The sequence below is a fragment of the Miscanthus floridulus genome, chromosome 18 (genome assembly GCF_019320115.1).
Source record: "Miscanthus floridulus cultivar M001 chromosome 18, ASM1932011v1, whole genome shotgun sequence".
Classification (NCBI taxonomy): Eukaryota; Viridiplantae; Streptophyta; class Magnoliopsida; order Poales; family Poaceae; genus Miscanthus; species Miscanthus floridulus.
Window position 1 is genome coordinate 29,903,461 of NC_089597.1, and position 7,548 is coordinate 29,911,008.

Genomic DNA, 7,548 nt, shown 5'->3' on the forward strand with positions numbered 1-7,548 from the left:
CTTTGCCGCTGTGTTTTTTTTTGTTTGTTTGAAAGTCTTTGCCGCTGTTGTCTTCGTCCCCACACCGTACATTGTCCCACCATTTCTCGGAAGCACATCACACGTTTTTTTTTGTGTTATTTGATTCTTGCCATTACAATTTCTCAAGTTTTGAAGAACGCCATTACTATTCTGCTTCCCCCTCACCCTTGCCCTTTTCTACGTCTGGAGCGTAGCTAGGCCCGTCCTGCAGGTGCCGTATTTCCGTATGGGTCCGTATTGCCCCTGTACAAGAGGATAAGGCTAAGCAGAACGCCCCGTTCTTCTGTGCCGCCCCCGTTCTTCTTTTGCACTCTTCCTCATTCTTCCCCCTTCTCTGCCGCACGCCCGCGCCTGGTCGCGCACGGCCTCCAGGTCGCGGTGCTCGTCCACGAGCTCCAGCCTCTCCGCGAACGAGACCGACCGATCGGGCTTCAGCTTCAGCGTCAGCACTAGGTGCGCGCAATCCAGCTCCGAGCGCGTGCACCCGCGCCGCACCCGAGGAGGGTGTAGTACTCCACGCTGCACCCCTCGCCGGCGGCGATGCAGCCGCGGAGCTGCTGGATACGCGTGGTGAGCGTGCGGTGCGCGCTTGCGATCTCCCCGAACCGGATGCCGCCCTGCGGCAGCCAGCTCGGCCCCCGCAGCTTGCCGTCTCGGAGCGCGGCGTCGTACAGGAGCTTGAGGTGGTCGAGGTCCCAGAGGCAGTCCAGGAGCGCCCCAACCGACTTGAGCAGGTCGGTGCGCGCGCAGCGCCGGGATGAAGGCCGGGTCGAGCGCCAGCGCGCGGTTGCAGTCCGCGATGGCGTCCGCGGGGAGCCTCGCTGAGCGGAACGCGGCAGCGCGGCCAACGAGGTAGGTCGTGGCGAAGGGGTGTGGCAGCCCGCTGCGGTGCGTGTCGAGCACCTTGTTGAAATGCCGCACGGCCTCGCCGGGGAGGCGCGGCAGCGGCGGAGGAGCTTCACGTGCGCGAGCAGCTATGACACGGAGTCCGCCTGGGACGCTGTTGTAGAGCTGGACTTATTGGAGGACGATGTCCTTCTGTTGGCGGGAGCGGCGTTGTTGGCCGTCAGCAGGTTCGACGGCAAGAAGTTGTCCTCCGACAAGCACACACTCTCACGCCAGAACGCCACGGTGGCCAGACGGCGGCCGGTTTGGAGGAGCACCACCGCGTCGTCCATCAGGCCGAGGTGGAAGTAAGCTTGGCCCAGGACCAAGTACCTCCAGTGGGCCTCGGTGCTGGAGCTCCTGGAGAAGCTGGCACGAGGCGACGCTTGAGGTTGGATACGTCGAGGTAGCAGAGGAAGCGGGTGGCGCCGGCGTCGAAGCGGTCGCGGTCCGGGGACAGGAGCTCTGCCCCGGAGCCAGACGAGCAGGACGAGGTGGTGGTAGTGGCGCCGTCGCCCGAGGACGACTTGGCGCAGCTAGGGATGTAGTCACGGAGCATGTCGGCGACGTCGCGGTAGCGCCTGAGCGTGAGGAGTGCGCGTGCCCGGAGCTCCAGCGCCGCCTCGTCCCGGGGCGACATCTCCAGAGCGGAGGTCACCAGGCCGAGCGCCGCCACCGCCGCGTCGTCCGCATCCTCGGTGTCATGCGCTGCCAGCGCCTCGCCGAGGTACCTATCGATCACCTGTCGCACATCGCAATCACCTGTAGGGTGGCGTGGGCGTGCGGTAGAGAAGGGGGAAGAACGAGGAAGAGTGCGAGAGAAGAACGGGGGCGTGCTGCTCAGCCTTATCCTCTTGTACAGGGGCAATACGGACCCATACGGAAATATGGCACCTGCGGGTGGGTCTAGCTACGCTTCAGACGTAGAAAAGGGCAAGGGTGAGGGGGAAGTAGAATAGTAATGGCAAATTTTCAATAAAAATAATAGTAATGTCGTTCTTTAAAACTTAAAAATTGTAATGGCAAGAATCCAAATAACCCTTTTTTATGCAGGCTAGTGGAACCGAAACCACACATGTTAAACCCCTCTTGTTTAATAACGCTCCCATCCACGCCAAACGTGCACACCAAGTACACATGTTCGTACCTACTTCATCCATCATAAATTATAAGTCATTCTAAAAGTCTTGGAGAGCCAAAAGATCTCAAGTTTGATCAAGTTTATATGATAAAATAATAATATTTATGATACCAACTAAGTATCATTAGATTATTCATTAATTATATTATCATAATACAACTAAGTAGTATATTGAGGCCGGCCCGCTGCTGCCGGCTAAGATTCAGTAAAAGAAAGGAGATTAAAGAACAATTCACTCACCACTGGTACTACTTGGTGTAAAATGAAACAAGAAAACAAGAAAAGGAAATAAGAAAACAAGAAATGAGAAAAGGAAAGATGGAATAAAATGAAACAAGAAAAAAGTGAGAAAACCACTCGTGGATGAAAATTCGCTAAGTTAGATTTATAATTGAAAATAGAGGGAACGTTGAGAGAACATGTCAGATGCTCCGTCTAGTAGTTTGGAATCGAACGAACGACCACGGAAATGGAATTGGGCATTTTGGACAAAAAGTCAAAAAGTAATCGTACCTACCCTACGTAATGTAGACGAAAGAACGAATAATGCTTTTTTTTTAAGACCCAGTTAGAGACGTACGTAGACGTTTACATATACGAGTATACACTCACCTCTATGAACATACGCATGCACACTCTACTCCTATGAGCACCTACGAAGAACTGGGTTGAACTGATAAATCTCGAGATTGATAAAGTCACCACAGACGTCTCGTTGTCAACTTGCAAGTAGCCTACCACTAAAAGAATAACGCCATTAAACCCTACAATAAATCCTAAAAATATAAGCTCCGGTATCAAATCGAGAACTTAAACTTAGTAGGTAAGTTCCATCGCATCTAGCTGAGCTCGCTCAGTTCGCGGCTGCTAATGCTTTTACTGAAAATGTTTGCAAATTTTATTTTCTTGCCAAGCGATGCAAGGAAGGTAGACATATAACCGTGTCCGTGTAGGAAAACAAGATGACCTGCATGGTAGCAATGCAAGGTCAACAAAAAAAAAATAACACACTGTGTCCATTGCTACTAACTACTGTTCCTGTATACCGCTCCTGCTGACCATTTTTTTTTATTTTTAACACATTTTTTAAACTAATTTTAAAATTAACACTGTTTATTTTTTTTTTCAAATCTAACACTTTTGGCCACGCCTATTCGTACGGCGCGGCGAATTAATGTTGCTGCGCCATGCATGGGGGCGCGGCGAGGCTGCCCACGTGGCAGCGACCAGGCCGTTGACCGGTGACGTGGTCGGCTCTGCCGCGCCACGGCGGTGACGCGCCATCGTCCAGGGCGCGGCAGAGCCTAATATAGACCCGCGGCCCAGCCCTGCCGCGCCACGCCACTGCCCTGCTCGTCGCGCCCGCCCACCCACCTGCCCGCACGTGGCCGCCGCGCTCGCCTCGCCTAGCGCCTGCCGCCCGCCGCGCCGGCCGCGCCACGGATGCCGGCGTGCCACGCCCATCGCGCCCGCTGCGCCCCCGCCCACGCACGCCGGCACGCCACTCCCGCCGGCCGCCCGCCGCGCCCTCCGGCCACGAACGGCGGCTACCCGCCGCGCCACGGACGCCCGCCACCGCCCTAACTGTCGCGCTGTACACCGCTCCAAACTGCCACACGCCCCTCTCTCTATCCCGTGTCCACCCGCCAGCGCCCGCGCCTCCTGGCCGAGTCTAGCGCGCCGCCGCCGTGAGGTCGAGCGCACGCTGCTGCCGCGAGGACGAGCACCGCCACCACCACGAGGACGAGCGCCGCTGCCGTGAGGTACTCCCCAAATCGACATTGTTAATATAGTAAGTTAGTACAATAAGTAAAGTTAGTATATTTAGTAAAGTATAGTTAGTATAGTTAGTATAGTTAGTAAAGTTAGTTTGTTTAGTTAGTATAGGCAATATAGTAAGTTAGTATAGTTAGTAAAGTTAGTTAGTTTAGTTAGTACAATTAGTGAGTCTAGTTATACATTATATTTAGTATAATTAGTTGTTGTAGTTAGTCTTTTATAGATGTTAATATTAGATTAGTTAGTATAGTTATAGTTAGAATAGGTATTAATATTACTATGGACAGTACGTACGACGATTTCGACGACTTGATGAAGTTTCTTGAAATGCTTTTATAGATGGATTGTTGTTGAAAGGATCAAGATGCTCAAGAGAAGGGGTGAATTGGGCTAATTCTAAAATTCTTTGCAATAATTAAACCCTACACTTAGTCCACTTCACCCCTTGTGCCTATAATGTGTTTCTAATGTTCTACCGCACAAAAGTTTTGAAACCTAAGTTCTAATCCTACTCTAGCATGACAATTCTAGGAATGTAAAGATAAGAATTGAATTGCTTAAATGTAAATGCTTAAAGCAAAGAGAGTCGCCACTCCCCACTAGTCCTCGTTGGAGCACCCACGCAAGGGCGTAGCTCCCCCTTGATCCGCGCATGGATCAAGTGCTCTCTATGGGTTGATTCTTCGACACTTCGTCGCGGTGAATCACCCACAACCGCTCACAACTTGAGTTGGATCATCCACAAGCTTTGCCGGATGATCACCAAACTTTCGATCACCACCAAGCCGTCTAGGTGATGACGATCACCAAGAGTAACAAGCACGAACTCTCACTTGACCACAACAAGCCTAATGAGAAGGGTGGATGCACACTTGCTAGTCTCCTTGCACTAATGAGGTCTTAATCTTAGATTCTCAAATCTCAATCACCTCACTAGGCTCTTGCTCTCCAAAGCACTCTTAAGGGTGTTTCTCAGCTGATCAAATGGGTAAAAGACCTCCCTTGGATGAATAGATGAAGTATTTATACTCCCTCATTCAAAACAAACCGTTAGGGGTGAAAACACCACTCTGCGGGTGACTAGATGCTCCAGTCAGTTCTCCCCGCCATAGAGCTGTTAAGTTGTGACCGAACTCTGACCAGCGTCCGGTCAGCACTAACCGGACGCGTCCGGTCACGAAAACTGCTCTCTGGAACCTTACTAATGTTGACCGGATGCTGGTGCCCAGAGTCCGATCACTTTGCTGTTCAGTGTCCGATCATTAACCGGAACCTGACCAGCGTGTGGTCAGCACTGACTGGACGCGTCCGATCAGGATTCTCCCTCTTTAGAACCTTACTGGAGTTTACCGGACTCTAGCACCCAGTGTCCGGTCACTTTTCACTCAGCGTCCGATCGTATCCAGATGTCTTCACTTTGATCAAATGAACTGATTGAACTCTACTGCCAGCATCCAGTCACACCGAGACTAGCGTCCGGTCAACATTTGACCCTCTATTTACTTCCAACTCAAAATCATATGTGAATGAAGTTTTCTCCAAGTGATCTAAGGGCTACTTTGGAGCTTCCTAGTGCTAGATTTGACAAGTGTGCACCACACCTAACCCACTAGACTTACCTAGGTCAAGCTACTAGTCCATACCTCCTTAATAGTACGGCCAAAAGAAGAACAAAGTCCTAAACTACTCTAAGTGTCTCTTCAACACCAAACGACACTTAGAACTAGTCCATCCTTAACCTTGTCGTCCATCCTTTAAAAACCAAAATGATTTTCATCATAGGGGCATGGCAACCATGATTGCCCTATCAATTGCCATTACCATGACCTAACTTAATTGCATATGCAAAACACACGTTAGTCACAGTAATCTCATATTGTCATTAATCACCGAAACCCAACTAGGGGCCTAGATGCTTTCAATCTCCCCCTTTTTAGTGATTGATGACAATACAACCTCGAGTATGTAAAAGAGATGAGGTTTTCATCATGCTTGGTTCATATAAGCTTTTGACAATAAGAACAAAAGAGTTAGGCAAGCTTATATGACCCAAGCCAACATGATGTACTCAATAGATATGAAATAAGCATGAGTACAAGAAATAAAGCTCATTTGCATCGGAGTAAAACGCGGAAGCAAAGCAAATGAGCATAACCAAGTGACATAACATATATAAAGATCAAAGTAGAGAGCACACATGTCACATATCACATAAATATCACTATCACATAAATATCACGATCACACGTATGTAGTTCAATGCATGAAAGTAAACATGAATGCATAATAATGTATCACACATAAAAAGCCAAATGTAATAAATAAGCTCCCCCTAGATATATCGCTCCCCCTAAGTCTATCATACTCGATCCCTCTCCCCCTTTGGTGTCAAGCATCAAAACCTAAGGGTCTGTCGGCGGGGCAGCAACGGATGAGTCGAGCGCTGAGGTGCGATGAGCGATCTAGAACTAGGTAGCATCATCATCTGATCCGGAGCTCTGAGCTGTCTGACCCTCTGTCGCTGGAAGTGACGCTAAAGCGGCCTGGGTCTACTGTGGAACTGGTGCGACCTATGACTCTACAGGTATGACTGTAGTAGGTGGCTCTAATAATACAACTGGTGATGAGAGCATCTCTATAGTCCCAGTAACTGGAGCAATGGTGGAAGGTCCAGGGACACATAGCTCTTGCAGTGTAGGCTACCCTATCAACTCACTAAAAGTAGCACCAAGGCTCCTAAAAACTAGGGTGTCTGTCACAAGCATCAACAAACTCTGAGCTGTTGTGAAGCCCGTAACAAGCGGTGTGAAGGAAGGACCCTAGGCTAGCACTGGCAAAGCAAACCACTAGGACACCTGCTCTATCGGTGAAGCAAACTGCGTAACTGGTTGTCCCTAACTCTTAAGCCCACTGGGCTAAAAAGTTAGAGTCACTGTAGTGGTGGTAGGCTGACCAAGCTGAGGTGTGAGCTGTGGCAGTGGAGCTCCAATAGTAGTGACAACATGCTGCATAAATCCAAGTAACTGCTGCTGAATAAGGAGTTACTGCTGCTGCATGGCCTACTGCTGCTGTATAGCCTGCTGTTGTCGCTGGAACTTGTCTTGTCTAGCCTGAACCTATGCTAGTGTTGCTGCTATCTCATAGGCCTGACGAGCCTGATCCTACCTCATCTGTTCAAGAATAGCAAGTAGAGCGGGGTCTGTCTGTGGTGGCTGTGGTGGAGTTGAGCTGGAGCCACTGGCCTCACTATCATGTCGTCGAGGAGGCATCCGAGGGATATCTTGGTAGTCATCATCTGAACTGTCACTGGGGTCACTCTCGACCATACCCTCTGGCTATGCATCTAGCTGCTCCTCCTCTATCGCTGTAATGCTCCTAATAATCTCATCCTATTGGGCTACAGTCTCTGGCACCTCTAGGCAACGGCGTGGCTGGCTAGGTGTCCTCGCTCTACTATGACGGAGCATCTGGGTCATGTTGTATGTAGGGAACTCTGTAGTAGCACCAGAATACTCTGCCAACATCTGAGGAGGCCTCACTGTAACTGCCCTATGAATCAGAAATGTAATCCAGTGAGCATACGATAGCTGCCTGTGACCTCTGAATCCCTCTGCAAGTGTATCCTCCATCTCATAAAGAATGACATCCCATATATCAAATATTATCTGCTGCATCAGAGAGTTTAGTAGCCACAACTGAATGCGAGTCAATCCCTCATGATA

General features: G+C 50.0%; 1 pseudogene; it reads right to left on the reverse strand.

The window, feature by feature from the left end:
- Nucleotides 1-282: 282 nt before the first annotated feature.
- On the reverse strand, nt 283-3,511 carry LOC136523587 (uncharacterized; annotated as a pseudogene).
- Nucleotides 3,512-7,548: the final 4,037 nt, after the last annotated feature.